At 35.1% G+C, this 17,827-nt stretch overlaps 2 long non-coding RNA genes across 6 annotated transcripts; one reads left to right on the forward strand and one right to left on the reverse strand.

The window, feature by feature from the left end:
• Window positions 1–211: 211 nt before the first annotated feature.
• Window positions 212–1,544, forward strand: LOC147396638 (uncharacterized). 4 transcript variants are annotated; one of them, XR_015180357.1, is made up of 3 exons: window positions 212–362; window positions 701–1,083; window positions 1,239–1,544. It is a non-coding gene; the product is annotated as an uncharacterized LOC147396638 (long non-coding RNA). The 4 variants fall into 4 exon arrangements; XR_015180356.1 differs by having other exon boundaries at window positions 224–366; window positions 760–1,083; window positions 1,239–1,542; XR_015180358.1 differs by having other exon boundaries at window positions 230–366.
• Window positions 1,545–3,202: 1,658 nt separating this feature from the next.
• LOC147396639 (uncharacterized) lies at window positions 3,203–7,143 on the reverse strand. 2 transcript variants are annotated; one of them, XR_015180718.1, is made up of 5 exons: window positions 6,840–7,143; window positions 5,265–5,509; window positions 4,198–4,271; window positions 3,806–4,059; window positions 3,203–3,439 (listed from the first exon to the last, which is right to left on the reverse strand). It is a non-coding gene; the product is annotated as an uncharacterized LOC147396639 (long non-coding RNA). The 2 variants fall into 2 exon arrangements; XR_015180717.1 differs by having other exon boundaries at window positions 3,208–3,439; window positions 3,806–3,966.
• Window positions 7,144–17,827: the final 10,684 nt, after the last annotated feature.

The raw sequence follows: 17,827 nt of genomic DNA on the forward strand, positions 1-17,827 counted from the left end.
GCTGACTGTTTTTGCTCTAAATAAGTAGGACATGGTATGGTAAGGTCTCTGATTGACTGTGCCAATGCAAATAATATTTCCGAATTTGCACATTGTTTTACCATCACCGTCAAGCTTTGCTTCAACCATAGATCTTTGATTAATTTGGCTTTTATAAAGAGCTGTAAATAGTTTTTCTGGTTTTGTATGCAGAAAACCAAATTGCAGATTGATGGTTACTCATGACGACTATAACATGAAGTCCAGGCTACCAAAGGAGAGAACTTCAGTGGTAACCATACTTAGAAGCCCAGTTGATCGTGCATTCAAACTTAACTTCAGCAACACAAATGACTGGAAGGATACGCCCAAAGAGTAATGGAGTAAGTACGTTCGAGTAGTTTTTTTCAAGTCAATTTATCACAATTCTTTATGAAGTTTGGGAAGCAACAAGGAACCATCCAATATATAATACCTCTCCTTGGTGGGGTCAGAACTGACTTTCTAGGAACATTTGTTTTCTTTGCCAATAATATCAAAACTAATGGAAGAAAATGTAAATAAATCTAATTTATTATGATCAAAAATATCTCCTGCAAAGTCACAAACAGCAAAAAGATGGCCAAAGTTAAGGAGTTGGTGGAGGGCATTTATGCAAATAACAAAGCTAAATTTATTTCCTTAATCGAATCTAACCCAGATTTGCCTAAGGAACTTGCAGTAGCAATTGAAGAGAATTCAGATAATTGGGTGGAGTTAGCCCTATTCCCTTTGTTGCAGCAAATGGTGATGAGGAGATCCTCAAGAAACTGGTGCAACATATGCCCAACCTATGCAAGCTGAAAGGTACCGATGATCACCGAACCCCACTCCACTGGGTGGCCAGTACAGGGAGAATCGATAGCATGTTAATAATTCTCTTGGCTTGTCCGGAAGCTATTCAAGACGTAACAGTTTCGGGTAAAACAGTTCTTCATATTACTTTGGAGCATAAACACTGTGATGCGTTTGAATGGTTGTTGAGAGAGTTGAAGCAGATGAAACAAGACGGATCGGCATGGTAACATGCTCCTGCACCTTGCAGTTTCCATGAAACTACTCCAGGTAACTTCTCATCTGTATATCTCTTAATTTCTTGTGATGTCTTGTAGTCTGCAACTCTCTTTCTAGTATTACCATCCTTTTTCCCTCCTTATTTTCTTAATTTTCTTGATTTATTACTTGTTATTTGTAATATTTTATGGATCTTTTTGTTTCAGTGTCCGTGGTATCTTCACAGCCTTTTACATCGACAAGTGTTGAGTCCTCATCATCTGCCGAGAAGTCTAATTCAATTTTCTTGGACTTTGACCAAGATGTGGGTATGATGTCTGGATGCGGTGTCAAAGAAGTTGGAGGAGGATTGCTGGGTCATCAAAATACAGTTATGAAAGAGCAGCCAGAGAATTGTCAGATCAGCAAAGAGAGTTCAAACTATAACAACAACAGTAGAGAAATTCAATTTGCCATTAATTTGTTGTGACATTGTTGGGTCTTCAATTGGATCTCACGCATTCTTTTTAATAAAAACATTATTACATTGGTCTTCAATTTGCACTTTTTAGATATTGATTTTTTTTTTTTTTAATTTATAAATAATAATAAAAAAAAAACAATAGTCAGTGAGATGAATTTGTAAATAAACGACTGTCGTTTTTCCCGATTGTCAAAAACAGTCGTTTTTCCCGACTGTTAAGTGTCGTATTTCCCGACTGTTAAGTGTCGTTTTTCCCTACTGCCAAAGACAGTCGTTTTTTCCGACTGTTTTGGACAGTCGCAATTAAAAAACCACTCCTTTCAAAACGACCCCATTTGCGACTGTAGCGGCAGTCGTTTTTTTGAAAAACGACTGTCCTGAACAGTTGTTTTTGGCGCAATATGACGTAGTGGTATGTGCTGTTGAGTCGTCGTCTGGTTCCCTCCATCAACATCCTATCTACCAACACCACCATGACATTGCACAAGATTGCAACCGTGTAAACACGACATTGTACATTAGATTTTAATCACCAATACTCAAAATAATGGCAAACAATAGCCACAATTATTGAAAACAAACATGTGTAGCCATCTTGGATTATTATTAAAACAACAGAAACCATGGAAGGCAATGGCATCCCGACTGGAGAACTTCTTTGAACTTGCCAAATTGTTCCTTGATAGCTACTGTGGATTGGTCCACTTGAACACAGTAACAAAGATTACCCATGTACTTCTCTTATTGTGAATGCAATTTAATGATCTAAAACAAGTAACAAAAGCCTCATGATGTCCACTCATCTTGAACCCACCAAAAGGAATAGTTGCACAAAAAACATCAAAGCAATTAACCCATACAACAAGAACTTGTACAACTTCAATATTTTTATACTTTTAAAAGAAAATCCACTACAAGTAAAAGTTTGGTGTAGATGGGGGCTTAAACCAGTTCAAGTTAAGCATCTGTCAAATTTATAAGGGACTATCTAGTATCGTATTTAATCCACACCTTCTTATTCATAGCATGTATTGAGCTACATTGAATAAAAGACTAACTATGAAAAAGCTGTCTAGCTACTATTATTTAGGACTAGCCTTGGAGAAAACCTTAAACAACACTGTATGTTAATACTAAGAAAAAAAATGGTATGCATTGGTAGAAACAGTAAAGTAGGGAGTATATACCATCTGAGATGACTATTACACCTCATAAGCTAAAGATGTTCTCTGGGTTTTAGCATTCTAAAGCATATGTTGGGACCCACAACAAAGGGAAGAACACCAACATAAATAATAATGAAAGTGCAATTATGAAGATTCAATACTTGAAAGTTGAAACATATTCAACATTGTCGTTTAATTGGGAATACCAAGGAAAGAATAAAGATTAAAGAAGCAAAGGAAAAAAAATAGAATAAAGAAATACTTAGTGGGTAACTTAAAATAACTACATTACTAGCTTTGAAGTTCTCAAAAGTATTATAGAATTCTAAATTGAAACAATATATATGGCTACATAGAAATAATTTTAATAATGAATATGATTAAATGATCTTAATGCGAGCCCTCGAACATATTCACTTTTACTACAAGCTGACTTGTGGATTAAAAGCTACAAGTTTTGAAAAAATTTAAGGAATTTTTTTATTATCAAGAGAAGCTAAATTGCTTTTTTGATAGGAGAGAAAATACAGGAACCACTACACGTTAATAACGGATGACATTTATAATATAACTGAAGGAATAATAGAAACTAATCTCCAAACAAATGTGAATTCCCAAAAAAGAAATTTAAAAAAAAAAAAAAAGACATAGGCTTACTTCATGGACAACGAAAGCTCCTCAAGCATGGAACCACTCCACTTCTTGATCAATATAAAAGGTCCAAAACATGTCAGCATTAGTTCATTACTCTTTCACCAAGCATCGTAACTTTAGCATCCTAGGCAAATTTCAGAAGGAATTAAAAGAATTTAATTAATTACAGTGTCAGAGATTAAAGCATTTAACATTTTCCTAGAGTTTTAAATGAATACGGGGCATGTTAGCCCATGGATTTTGAGCATGTGTTTTGGCAATAGTGATATAGAAACTGAAAATTGACATACAAAAGATGTGCATGTGGTGACCATTATAGATGTGTGCTGCCAATTTTTCCTGCTTGAGCTTTTAGTCAATATTAGCAAATGTACTCAAATGAGTAGGTATTATGTATAAGCAGCAATTGCATAAACCAAAAACTTTTTTATGTTACCATCCATTTTAACAAATAAAGATAAAGGTATGTTCATTTATATCCCCAAATCACCTATTTCAATAGAGAAGCATAAACTAGCCAAACGCTCATCAGCCAACCAAGATTAGTGGGCCAAGCAACAATATCACCTTTACGAATATCCATGTGGCACCACGCATCAGCAGCAACCTTTAGAGGAGTCGCATGTGTCCATGGAATTGCTTTTGGTTCTCCTATTATTGATCAATCTGCTTTAGAAACGGTTAAGTACTTTCATTAATCAATGTGTGGCTGGCTAATGCATTTGCAGCCAATGTTGCAAGAACCTGAAGTTCAGAACCACAGGGTGCATATGGTCAAGGTATAAAATCTCATTCCAGGGTAATGTTTCGGTCAGGACAAAAACCGAAATGGTATCACCCAAAACATTCCATTCAATCTTTCGGGTCAATGTTGTAAATTACCCGTGGTTCCAGACGAGAAAAGAATGTTAGTGAATGCTTCTATGGGTTGTTCAACTTCAATGAAAACATCTCCCCTGCAATTTTGACACGGAAGATTGCTAATTAGCTTGGCTGCAATTCGATGATGTCAAGGCTAATACTTGCTACTTAGTGAGAAACATGAATAGCAATAGGATAATCTTTGGCTATATTATTCTGTTATAATAATAATTCTATTTGATAATAGTTTATTATTTATTTGCTCTCTCCGTTGTCTAACTTTGAAAAACTATTAAAACATGTTTGATAATCTAGTCATAAATTTTACAGCCAACTAATTGGAGGTGCACTTGGAATATTGTACTCTTGAACCAATTAAGTGAAAAATTGCCCATCATATGCTCAAATCATTTATTAGCAACCCAATCTTGAGAGGAACCAGAATTTATTCATGCAGCCATCCTTCTTTTTATTTATTATTAATACATACTTAGTAGCTCTTCTTTTCCGTTATATAAGACAAGGAAGATGAATCCAAGCTTTGGAGAAGTACCAAAATTATAGAAAAATTCATATGAAGTTGCTAATAGAAAAGACATGGCTTTAGATAAAGATTAATGGAGGAACGACACTCATTCAGCTGACCCAAATTTTTTGGGATAATGAACTCCCGTTTTAGTTGTGCCTCATGAAGTACGTCTCGCATAAAGTAGCATTGTTCTACCTTTGGTTTTCGTACAACGATATATTATATATAGTTACTGGGTAATTAACCCCCGCAAATGTTTGCAACAATTTCCTATCTTGATTCTCTTACTTTTTTCATGTCTTATCCTTTAAACAATAGTCTCTCAAACTGTGTAATCATGCTGTTGAGTGTTAATTGTAAAATAAAGTGTGAAAGCCAAATTATGTGAGATGATGGATAATTCAAACTGTGTGTAGTCAAGCTGTTGAGTGTTAATTATAAAATAAAGTGTGAAGGAAAAATTATGTAATGCGATGGATAATTCGAAGCAAATAACGTCTGAACATATCTATAGATGCAAATGGAGAAAGAGAAAGCAAACACACAAATAAGTGAATACTTGGAATGTTTGACTCTGTCTAGGAAAGCTGACCAAGATATATCACCATCCCGCAATATCATGGAGAAGCTAGAGCTTCTACTGGGAATAACAATTGCCAATGGAGATTCAGCATCAATTTTCAATCAATAACCAATCCATCTAAAAAGGTATCAACCTCTCCCTCGCCCCCACCAATTTCTAAACTTGGTTGAGAGGAGCCCACGGTCGACACATTGTCTTGAAGCAGCATTACAACAAACTGACTGTGCAAAGATGACAATGCCATTGGTCAAGATGACAATTCCATTTATTTGAGAGATAGAAGTAGCTAAAAGGTGAACCAAATCACCAACACATTTAAGAACTATAATGATATCAAGAAAACAAATTAATGTGATTCTCAATAGCAGATAACTTAATGTCTTCGTTACATAGGTAGTGCAAAATAAAATTTGAATTTATTGGGAGAGATGAATTGTAGCACTATCTTATGGAAACTATTCCTTAAATGATAATCTTTATATTGTCATCTTGGTACCATTTGTGCTGAAATTTAGGTAGTATGTTTCGAGAAATTGACAAGATCATGTAAACTGCAAAACAAGAACATATCCAAGCAACCAAAATATTTTGTATTATATCACCAACTTACATCAACATCTCTAGCTTTCACATTCTTTGGTTTTACCAAATTAGAATTCTGAATCTCAACTGCAAACTACAACTTAAAGATGCAAATCAAATGAGGATTCCACATACTATGATTTAATTATAATACTAAACATTCAGAAAAATGAAAAGCCACGACATAAAATTCAGGCAATAAAATAATAAGGAATTAGCGTATGCTAAAAACATATATTTCTTTTCTTTCCAACACACACTTAGTGCCAGGTCATAGTAATGAGTTTCTCATGTGATTTACAAATCCCGATAGTGTGTTGAACTTGTGTGACTCGCATTATCACATAATAAGCTAGGGATAATACCTAACATATGTTACCTATGTAATATATACATAGTCATACACAAGGTTATAAAAACCAGACCAATAACCAAACGGAAATTTTGCTCAACTAGTCGGAACCCAATTCAATCGGTTGGACAGATTTCTATTTATTAAACAGTATATATACATATATATGAACAAGCAAACAAAACTAGCGAATTGAACCTAAATGGACCAAGAAACAAATTATCTCTGCCTACCCCCTACAAACCGTGAACTGCAGACCCGAATTCAAACCGAGTGAACCGAATGAACCAGTTAACATAGGTCTAATACATGAGTACATCTTAGTAAGAAGTCTATTGGATTCCTAATTTCCATATTAAATCAAATCCCAATTGTTAAAGTTGCATAGAATTTCTTGATTCCTAGATGATTCAGATGATAATTTAATTCAAGGTTGTTGAGTTTGAATATTTTGTTCAACACAGATTACTTCAATAGAATTAAAAAAAAGATTAACAGAATTAAAAAACAGTCATCAGTTTAGATCTAAAAGTACACCAGAACTCAAATTAAACAAGAAAAACCTAAAAATCTCAATCGAAGAAACAATGAGAGAGAGAGAGAGAGAGAGATCTTACGCATCTCTTCGGGAGTTGAGAAGTGCCTTCGAACCATAGGTTTTCCCATGAATTTCCCCCTTCCCATTGTCGAACACGAAAGATTTGAACTCCGGTTCTGAAATCGATCGAAAGAAAGAATATAATTTTTTTTTTTCGAACAATCTTTCTTCCTCACTGAGAATTTGGAATCTTAAGATTTTGGAGAAATCCAAGATGGGATTGCTACTCGAAGAGTTCCTGGCTTGTCGCATGAGGTGATGCAGCAGGCATGAGAGGTCGATCGAGGAGTGACTGAGAGAGAGAGATGATACCCATACCCAATTTGATCATGCCGCAAGGTAATGCGATTTTTATCCAAGATTTTGAAAATGGACGGTCACCGAAACTTTTGAATTTAAAAATTAAAAACCAACTGGTAAAAAACTATTTTATAACTTATTTTTCAAAGTTCTTGAAATTTAGAGCTCTACATTTCTATGGATACCAATCATATTTTGGATGCCACAAGGGTGGGTGGCCATCAAAATTTCCTTGCTAACTTGGTAAGGGAAGTGTTTCTCAAATATTTTTGAAATATTAAATTTTCAAGCCAACTATAAAACATTAAATATACATACATATATGGGTAGCGTTCAATGGCCAACTTTTTGGCAAAACATTTTTCAAAACATGAGTTAGAAGTTTTGGAATGGGCTGATTTTTGGTGAGGATGATCTCTACGGTGAGGAGATCATCATCACCAAAAATCAGCCCATTCCAAAACTTCTAACTCATGTTTTGAAAAATGTTTTGCCAAAAAGTTAGCCATTGAACGCTACCCATATATATAGGGGGGCGTTCAATGGCAAACTTTTTAGCAAACTTTTTGGCAAAACATTTTTCAAAACATGAGTTAGAAGTTTTGGAATGGGCTGATTTTTACTGAGGATGATCTCTACGGTGAGGAGATCATCCTCACCAAAAATCAGCTCATTCCAAAACTTCTAACCCTATCTAAAATAGTTTACAAAAAATGGACGGTCCACGATTTTTCAACTGGTAAACATGGGTTAGAAGTTTTGAAATGGGCTGATTTTTGGTGAGGATGATCTCCTCACCGTAGAGATCATCCTCACCAAAAATCAGCCCATTCCAAAACCTCTAACCCATGTTTTGAAAAATGTTTTGCCAAAAAGTTTGCCCTTGAACGCTACCCATATATATATATATAATGGGAAATGTTCGGCACAAAACATTTTGACAAACATTTTGGCAAACATTTTTAAGCCGTCGAATATGAGGAGATTGACCGGACAAGAGTCAATCTCCTCGATTTAACGTATAACTTATACGTTTTCAATTAATTACAGCGCCATCATTCTACTTTCAATTATTTAGTGTTACCTCCCTCTCTCATTAAAAAAAAAAATAGAGAGTGAGACTCTCATTCTCTCTCTCTCCTTCAAACCCTCTCACTCTCGACAGAACTTGATAGATTACGATAGAACCCTCTCTCTCACTCTCTTTCACTCTCTCATTCTCAATCGTCCGTCCGATTTCACTCTCTTTCACACTCTCTCACGATCTCATTCTTGATCGAACTGAAACCCTCTCTCTCAAAATAAGAGGGTATTATGATGCAGGGGACAATGTGAAGTTTGGGTTTCCAATGGCTTTCACAACCACTATGGGTTTCCAATGGCTTTCACAACCACTATGCTTTCATGGAGTGTGATTGAGTTTGGTGGGTTGATGAAATGCGAGTTACAGAACGCAAGGGTGGCCATTCATTGGGCTACTGATTATCTCCTCATAGCTATTGCCCATCCAAGCACCATTTTTGTTCAGGTGAGAAGGTTTGAGAGAGGGTTCTATCGAGTTCTGTCAAGAGAGAGAATGAGAGAGTTCTCACTCTGTTTTTTTTTTTTTTTTTTAAAGAGAGAGGGAGGAGGCACTAATTAATGGAAAGTAGAAGGATGGCGCTGTAATTAACTTAAAATTTTTAAATTATACGTTAGAACGTGTTTAAGTGAATCTCGTCCGTCCAATCTCTATATATCCGACGGCTCCAAAATGTTTGTCAAATTGTTTGTTATGTTGTAGGGCGCCGAACGGGACCCATATATAATACATTATAGTTCAAACAAATTTGTTGTGATATGGCCCGGTTCAAGAGTTCACTCAGTGTATCAACCCATTTTGAGTTCAAATATCGAGTCACTTCCATATTATTTTGGTCATTCTCATTTTTAATTTGATATGGGCTATTCAGGTAGATGGAGTAGAAGAAGAAAACTTTACACAACGCCAGAGGGTAAAACTTTTCACATTAAAGGGGCCGCAATTACTATAAGAGGAAAGAAGAGTGAAGCAGAAGAATCTACTATTGTTATAGTAAAAGCTTTAAAAGCCACGGATACCACAGAGGACAAAGCCAATGATGAAGAGCATAAGCATGAATGAAGGAAACGATGTGCTTTGGGTTAGAGAAAGTATTAATAGAAATTTTCATAAGAGTCGTGCTGGAGTGACCTCAAGATTGTACATCATATCGTATATCCTGACATGAAAGTGTGTAAGAACCGTAGATGCTTTTTGACTTGTATCTCAATGAAAAACATATATGGTTTCTACACATTTGCACGTTAAGATGTGCCATATGAGGTACACTGTTGAGGTCACTTCAGCATTATTCACTAAGTCATAATGCTCAAAAAACGACTGCTCTTACTGTCGCAAGAGTAGTCGTTTTCAAAGGAGAAGTTATTTAATTGCGATGGAACAAAACAGTCGGAAAAAATGACTATCTTTGACAAGCAATTAATTACGACTACACACCATATACGATAGTCAATGACTGTCATTTTTTATTATTATTTATCAATAAAAAAATATTTTCAATAGGTAAATAGTACAAATTGTGCAGCACATATGTGTGTAATACTAGCAAATGGTTGAGAAAATGGGCTTGGTTGGAACCATCTTCATGAATTCAACGTCACCATTCTTCAAGAAAATGATGATGACCAGGTTTGATATTCTAATCTGAAAAAAGAAAAACACAATTGATTTTCAATAAAATGGGACCAAATTCAGATAATCTGAACTATCTGAAGATGAAGTTTCATTATACTTTTTGGTTGTATTATCTTTTCTATTATCCATTTCAATGTAATAATTTTTTTTTTATTAAAAAGAATGTGTGAGATCCAATTGAAGACTCAACAAAATTACAACAAATTAATGGGAAAACCTACGACAATGGCTTCCCCTCAATTGTATTTGTGGGTTTGAGCTCAAACCACATAAGCACCCACTTTTTCTATCAACTGGGTCTGAGTCGAGAATGAGAGGAACTATTGCATCTCCTCCTTCTAATATTCTAAGGACCAAAGAAACACAACAAAAACACAAAGAAAATTAGTTTTAAGGAATCATACTTGCTTGAAGGAGATAATATTATAGGTCCTATATTGAGGACTATTTTAAAGGCATAAAGAAAATAGACCTTTCACATAGGTAAACTAGAAATAACTTTTAAGAGCTGCCAGAGTCTATAAATGTCCCTACTAAGAACTTGTTCACCATTGCCACCAACTACTTTTCCCTCAAATAACGCAATCTGATTCAGCCCAACATCTCGTCCTTTTCCAACCTGTGGATTTGAAATATGCAAATTTTTATCCATATAGATTCATCAAATAAAGTAATGGTCAGTTTTACTTGAATGTACTCATGATGAGTAATATTTCCTTACCATAAAGTATAACTGAACCCTGCATGTAAATTGAAAATTTTGAGATAGTTAGAGAAATATAAAATTTCAAAATAACACTAAAAACAATTTATGGAACATTTGTATAAACAAGTACTTACTATCTTAGAGTAATATAATCCTCAAATTCTCAAATCATCATTAATATTATAGCAGTTAAAATTGAGAGAGAAAAGTTAAAATTGAATTAATTAGACCTAATTAGGCATTAAAATGATTACATAGTCTGAGAAGAGGAAAAGACTAAAAGGACGCATAGACTAAAAAACCTAATAGAAACAGACTTATTCAACACTCCCCCTCAAGTTGGTATGTGGATATCAACAACGCCCAACTTGGACAAGACACCTTCAAAGGCAGTTTTGCTAACACCTTTAGTAAGAATATCAATGAGTTGTTGAGATATAGGAACAAAAGGAATACAAATCGGCCCAGAAATAATCTTTTCTCTAATGAAATGACGATCAACTTCGATATGTTTCATTCTGTCATGTTGAACCAGATTTGCTACTATGTTAATAGCTAATTTATTATCACAATATAGTAATAAAGGGGTTGTCACAGGAAGACACAAATCAGTTAGTAAGATATTGAGCCAAAACAACTCACACACTCCAAGTATCATAACTCTGTATTTTGACTCAACACTGGACCGAGAAACTACATCCTACTTTTTACTGCACCAAGTTACCATGTTGCCACCAATTTTAGTACAATACTTAAAAGTAGACCGTTTATCAGTCACTGAACCAACATGATCTGCATTTGTCCATGCCTCAACGAGAAGATGACCATAATTACTAAACAAAATACATTGACTAGAACATCCTTTAAGATATCTAAGAATACGATAAACAACAGTAAGATGAGATGTTCGAGGCGAGTGCATAAATTGACTTACAACGCTAACAACATAGGCAATGTCAGGGCGAGTCATAGACAGGTAGATCAATTTTCCCATGAGACGTTGATACTAGTTAATATTCGACAAACACTCCCCTTCAAAATCAACCAACCTGTGATTCTGCTCAATAAGAGTATTAATGAAACGAGAACCAAGCTAACTAAAGTCACTGAGTAAATCAAGAACATACTTACCCAGAAAAATAAATATACCAGAAGGGGACCGCGCGCAACCTCAATACCCAAAAAATAGTGAAGATGCCCAAGGTCCTTGACATCATAAATAAGTTTTTGCCTCGATAATGCTATCATCGTCTCTATTAAGAACAATTTCATCCACATAAACAATCAATAGTTTTATCTTAGGAGTGTCGCAAGAAAAATGGGTGGTCAACAGAACTCTGATGGAAATCAAATTGATGCATGGCCTTAATAAAGTGCTAAGACCATACGCGAGAAAACTGCTTCAGTTTATAAAGATAACAGCGAAGATGACAGACATATGCAAGAGAAATAGATGTGAGAAACCCAGGAGATTAGACCATATAAACTTCTTCCTAAAGATCACCATTAAGAAATGCATTCTTGACATCTAACTAAAAGAAAGGTCACACTCTGATAGTGGCAACAGAAAAGAGAATACGAATGGTGGTCATCTTAGCAACTGAACCAAATCTCTCTGATAATCAATCCTATAAGTCTAAGCATAACCTTTAGCCATCACACGTGCCTTATAACGAGCAATAAAACCATCCGAATTATGCTTAAGGTTGAAAATCTAACGACATTCCACGACTTTCTTTCCAGGTGGAAGAAGAATAAGTTCCCAAGTCTAAGTCTTTTCAAAGGCATTCAACTCATCAATCATAGCTTTTCGTTACTCAGGATGGGTAAAAGCATCTACAATAGTAGTAAAAAGAGAAACAACAAAAATAGAAGTAAAAAAACTCTGATAAAAGGATGAGAGGGTAGAATCATATATATAATTTGAAATGGGATAAATACAAGTGCGCTTACCCTTACGAGTGACAATAAGATGATCATCACAGGGAACAGAAGGATGCAGAGTTGAAGGTGAGGTGGCGAGCTAGTCTGGCGTAAAAGTGATGGTAGTATCGCGTGGACACAGAGAGAAAACATATAATGGATGAGGTGACGAACTGACAAGGGATGGAGAAAGAGGAACATGCATGGGAAAAAGAAATAAAAAAGGGAAGGGATCATCAGGGGAATCTAGGAAAAAATTACTTAGATTGAATGCTAACGGACCCATTATAGTATGTGGTATGCTTAAAAAAAGAAACATCCCGAGAAATAAAAGACTATCGAGAAAAAGGATGGTAACAACAGTATCCTTTCTAAGTAGAGGAATAACCTAAAAAGATGCATTTTACGGTCTTAGGGTCAAGTTTAATACAAGTTTGGTCAAGAATTTGAACAAAACAAACGCACCCAAATACACTCGAAGGAAGTGGAAACACGGGACAATCCGGATAGAACTAAGAAAGGGGCATGGCAAACTAAAGAACTTAGGAGGGGGTCCGATTAATAAGATAAATAATAGTAATAACTACATTGACCAATAAGATTGTGGCACCTTTGTGCCAATAGATAGGGCATGGGCTAACTCTAAAATATGGTAACTTTTTTGTTCTGATCAACTATTCTGCTGAGGGGTCTTAACATTGGACATTTGATGCTCAATGCCAGACTTTAAATAAATTTTCAAGACCTCACTATAGGTGTACTTAGTATCATGATTAAAACGTAAAGTCTTGACTATATGACCAAATTGAGTATGAACAATAACAAGAAATTACTTGAAAATCCCATAAACTTCACTATTGTATTTCAAAAGATAGACCCAAGTGGTATGATTGTTGTCATTAATAAGAAATAAAAAAATAGTGAAAGCAAAGAGTTGATGTGACAGGGGAAGGATATCACACATCAGAGTGAATTAGGTCAAACATAGTAGGTGCAGTAGTATTCATACTAATAGGATATGAAGAACACACATGTTTAGCTAATTGGCAAGTTTCACAAGAAAAATAAAGCAAATTGTGAGTATTAAATAAAATAGGGAACATGTGTTTCAAATATCCAAAGAAAATATGACCTAAGCATAAGCGCCAACACATTATAAGAGCCTTATTAGACTGAATAAGCCGAGAAGTAGAATGGGTGCTAAGTGAACCAGGTACGTCCAAGAGATACAAACCATTCACTTCACATCTAGTGCCAATTGTCCTATTAGATCTAAATGACACAATGAGAGGGATAAAAATTATACTACAATTCAAATTTTTCGTAAGATTATTAATAAATATAAAGTTAATAGTAAGTTGAGGAACATGTAGTGTGTTAGTTAATGATAAAGAAGATATAACAGGAAAATGACCTTGACCAGTTATAAAAGACAAAGAACCATCAACTAGGAAAACATTGCGATGACTAGAACAAATACGATATATTTTGAATAGGGAAGATGTACCAGTCATGTTATCTGAGGCACCAAAATCAATTATCCATGGTGAAAAAGTGGTGGAAACATTATGTGCAAATGCAAATGTACCTGAGTGAGCAAAAGTAAAAATCAATTGAGATGAAGTCTCCATCTGATTAAAGAATTTTCTGAACGTGTCAATCTCAACTTGGGATAGAGATACAAAATCCAAAGATAAGGTAGTAGTTGAAAGAAGTACTGGATCAACAATTGTCTAAGAAACTACATGAACTGAAGATTATTGAGACTGCTGACGTTGTTGATTAGGACGACCATGAAATGCATAACAACGAGCCTTCACGTGATCCAACTTTCCACAATGATCATACTTATGTTATTGATAGGTAGACAAATACTCACGGGGAGACTGTGAAAAAAGTAGGCGAGCAAACATAGCAGAGTGGTCTCCTAAAAAATGAGGTAGGACAGTTGCACAGCAACTCTCATCAAACAAGTCATAAGAATACGTAGTCTGTAGGGACAAAAAAAGATCCATACCCAATAAATGAAGTTTCACATACTCAAACTCGTCTCGGAGACCAACTAGAAATTGAAAAACTTAATTCTTATCTAGAATCAAAGCATATAATGCCTCATCAAGAGGGTTCTTCCAAGCGTAGGACGAGAAATAAAAAGTCAACTCTTCTGACTAAGCACATAACTATGATATATAGGTGGTAACTGAAGAGTCACCTGGCGAAAGAAGAGAAATCTCACGCTCTAAGTTAAAGATTCAGACGTTGTTTTGACGCTACTAATAAATGCTATTTGTCCGCCCCTATGAGGTAATCGACCTTTCATTTTTCACCAATGAACATTTCAATAGATCGTGCCCAAAGAAGATAATTAAGACCGTCTAATTTCACAGTGATAATTTGAATTCCTAGAAAGTCGATTGAGTGAGAAGAAAGACCACTCAATCCATCACCATTATGGTTGATCAAGGAAGAAGATGTCTCAGAAGTCATCAAAGAATCTATGTATTTTGGTTTGAAGAGAGTTAAAATAAGATGGGAAGATGGCTTTCAAGGAGAAAATGATCGTTGCACCCTAAAAGTGACAATGCACGATCTTAAAAAGCTTGAAAACTGATCAAACACGGTTGTAAGTGATCCAAGTAGCCATTATCGCAATCGTAAGGCATCAACAAGCAATAATACTATGAGAACAACCCCAAATAGCACCCTGTTGTGATCGCAAGCCCCCATAGATGTTCAAACAAATTGTCGCCACCCTCATATAACAAATCTACTATGATCGAAGGTTCAAAACAATCACCTGCTATGATCTTAGGCTTCAAACCAACAACCTACTGTGTCACAAATGTCAGAACAACAACCTGCTGTGATCGTAGGATTCAAAATAACCACTTAATGTGATCGTAAGCCACCTTGGAGGTCAAACTATGATCGCAAGCCATTGTGGAGATAAAAAAACTAATCACATGCTCAAACAACAGCAACCTGCTGTCACAAGGCACTATGGAGGTGTCGCAAACCTTAGTCTTCAATAAACCAACCATTTGCTGTTATTGCCAGCCCTAAACAGCAGCACTACTATGAGTACAGCCTGATCGTAGGCTCCAAACAATGTCGCAGGCCTTAGTCTTCAGTAAAACACCTAGCTGCTGTCAGCGCAAGCCTCTGTGGAGGTCCAAGATGACATTCTTAGGCCTAACAGTCACCAACTAGCAACCATGATGTTGCCATAGCCCTTTATGGTGGCTATACTATTGTCGTAGGGATTCAAACAGTCCTCAAGAGCCTATCACATGATGCGATTAGGGTGTGTATCAAAAAGGAACCCCCATAGGGGTGATATGTATTGAAGACGAGAGGTGTGGAGTGTTGATTTAAGGAATAGGAAGGCGATGGAGTTTGTAGCAAAAGAATGAATGGGGGGCAATGGAGGTAGAGAAAACCTGGCTCTAATACCAAGTTAAAATTAAGAGAGAAAAGTTAAAATTGAATTAATTAGCCCTAATTAGGCTTTAAAAGGATTACATAGTTTGGAAAGAGAAAAAAAACTAAAAAGGACACATAGACTAAAAAGCCTAATAGAAACAAACTTATTCAACAATAGCCTTATTAAAAAAATTTGGGGCTTACTTCAGTTTGATTGTGATGTGTAGTTCATATACTCTATTTTGGTCATAGTTATTCTAAAGCACTAGAACTCCAAGACTATGTAGGATCTGTTAGTTTAAAAAGTTAGAAGAAGACTCATTGGCAATCAAGATATCTCCATAAAGGGGGCAACATGATCCTTAATAAGAGCATGTTGGCAGCATCCCTATGTACTTTTTGCCCTAGTTTTCTTTGCCAAGGAGTGTGGAAGCGAGGTTGGACAATTGTTTCATATTTTCTTATGGGATGACAATTTGGGCACCACAGAAGAGTACTTATGAATCACTTGGAGAATGGTAGCACAACCATGGGATCACATATTCACCAACATTTAAGATTATTACTGAATGAATTTTCATTGTAAATTTTGAAAGCAAAATATGTAAATTCATGAAAGTAGAATGAGTTATTCTCATTGTAGACACCCCATTTTTGCATCTACCTGATTAATAAACTCGTCAACCCGATCGCAACGGTTCCCAATGATGGATGATTATTCCAACGCTTTATTTTGTTACCAGATATGTTTCAGAAATCCAGATGAGGTATCTCGAACTGATAAAACTGTAGAAACCACGCTATCCTAAGAAAATATGACCCCAGAAAAATAGAAATTATCCTTTTTCAGACAAAAAGAAACTTCACAATAAAAATCACTAAAAAATGACCAATTTACCAAAATACCTCTAACCTTAAAATATCCCTAGAGTCTACATTACACTTAGGAAAATCCTTTCAAACACATAAAACAACAAATCGAAACCAAATAAATCATTTCGCCAATTTTAACAAAATTTGACAAAATTACGAAAATACCCTTCATAAAGTTCACGATCATTTCACACAAAAAACTTCATAAATGATAAAAACCAACATTCTCATTGAATTCCTTACGAAAAATCGATTCTAAAACATCCTAGAACATTAAAAGTCGACTTAAAACGTGAAAAGTCCTCTCCGGGGGTAAAACGGTAATTTCACAATTTTCATAATTAAAAATTTTGAAATTAATAAATAAAATATTAAATAATTAAAGTGAAACATTAATGAAATTAATTTAAAATTTTGAACTAAAAAAATCGATCAATCGGACTCATGAAAAATTGTTGAGGGTTCGTGAGATATTTCTTTAAGGACCCCTCCATTTGGGGGTCCAAAGAATTAAAGATATAATAGAGGGGGGTTCTCCAAAAATTTAAAGTCAATCAAGTAAGACTAAAGTCAAAATTAAAGTCAATCAAGCAAGACTAAAGTCAATGTATTAAAGTCAATCAAGTAAGACTAAAGTCAAAATTAAAGTCAATTAAGCAAGATTAAAGTTAAGATATTAAAAGTCAATCAAATAAGACCAAAAGTCAAAATCCTAATAGAGTTCTAATTAAATAATAATTCTATTTAATAGAGTTCTAACTAAAATACAACTCTACCTAAAATAATTATAATTAAAACACAACTCTACCTAAAATAATTCTAACTAAAATAACTCTAATTAAACACTAATTATATCTAAATCAACCCTTAAAAAAATCTATAAATAGGAGTCCTCACACCCTATTTTCGTATCAAATCATAAACCTTAAGAGAAGTAGGTCTAAAAGCCCCCTAGCCTCCCATAAACCCTAGTTTTGGAGTCCCAACTCCTTACCTAACATCCCTCCTTTGATTTTAGTCTAAAAAACACCTAAAAGTCCTTCCAAAACACCCCAAAATCCATAAC

This window comes from Akebia trifoliata, chromosome 8 (genome assembly GCF_017979445.1).
Source record: "Akebia trifoliata isolate Shusen 1 chromosome 8, ASM1797944v1, whole genome shotgun sequence".
In the NCBI taxonomy this organism is placed as follows: Eukaryota; Viridiplantae; Streptophyta; class Magnoliopsida; order Ranunculales; family Lardizabalaceae; genus Akebia; species Akebia trifoliata.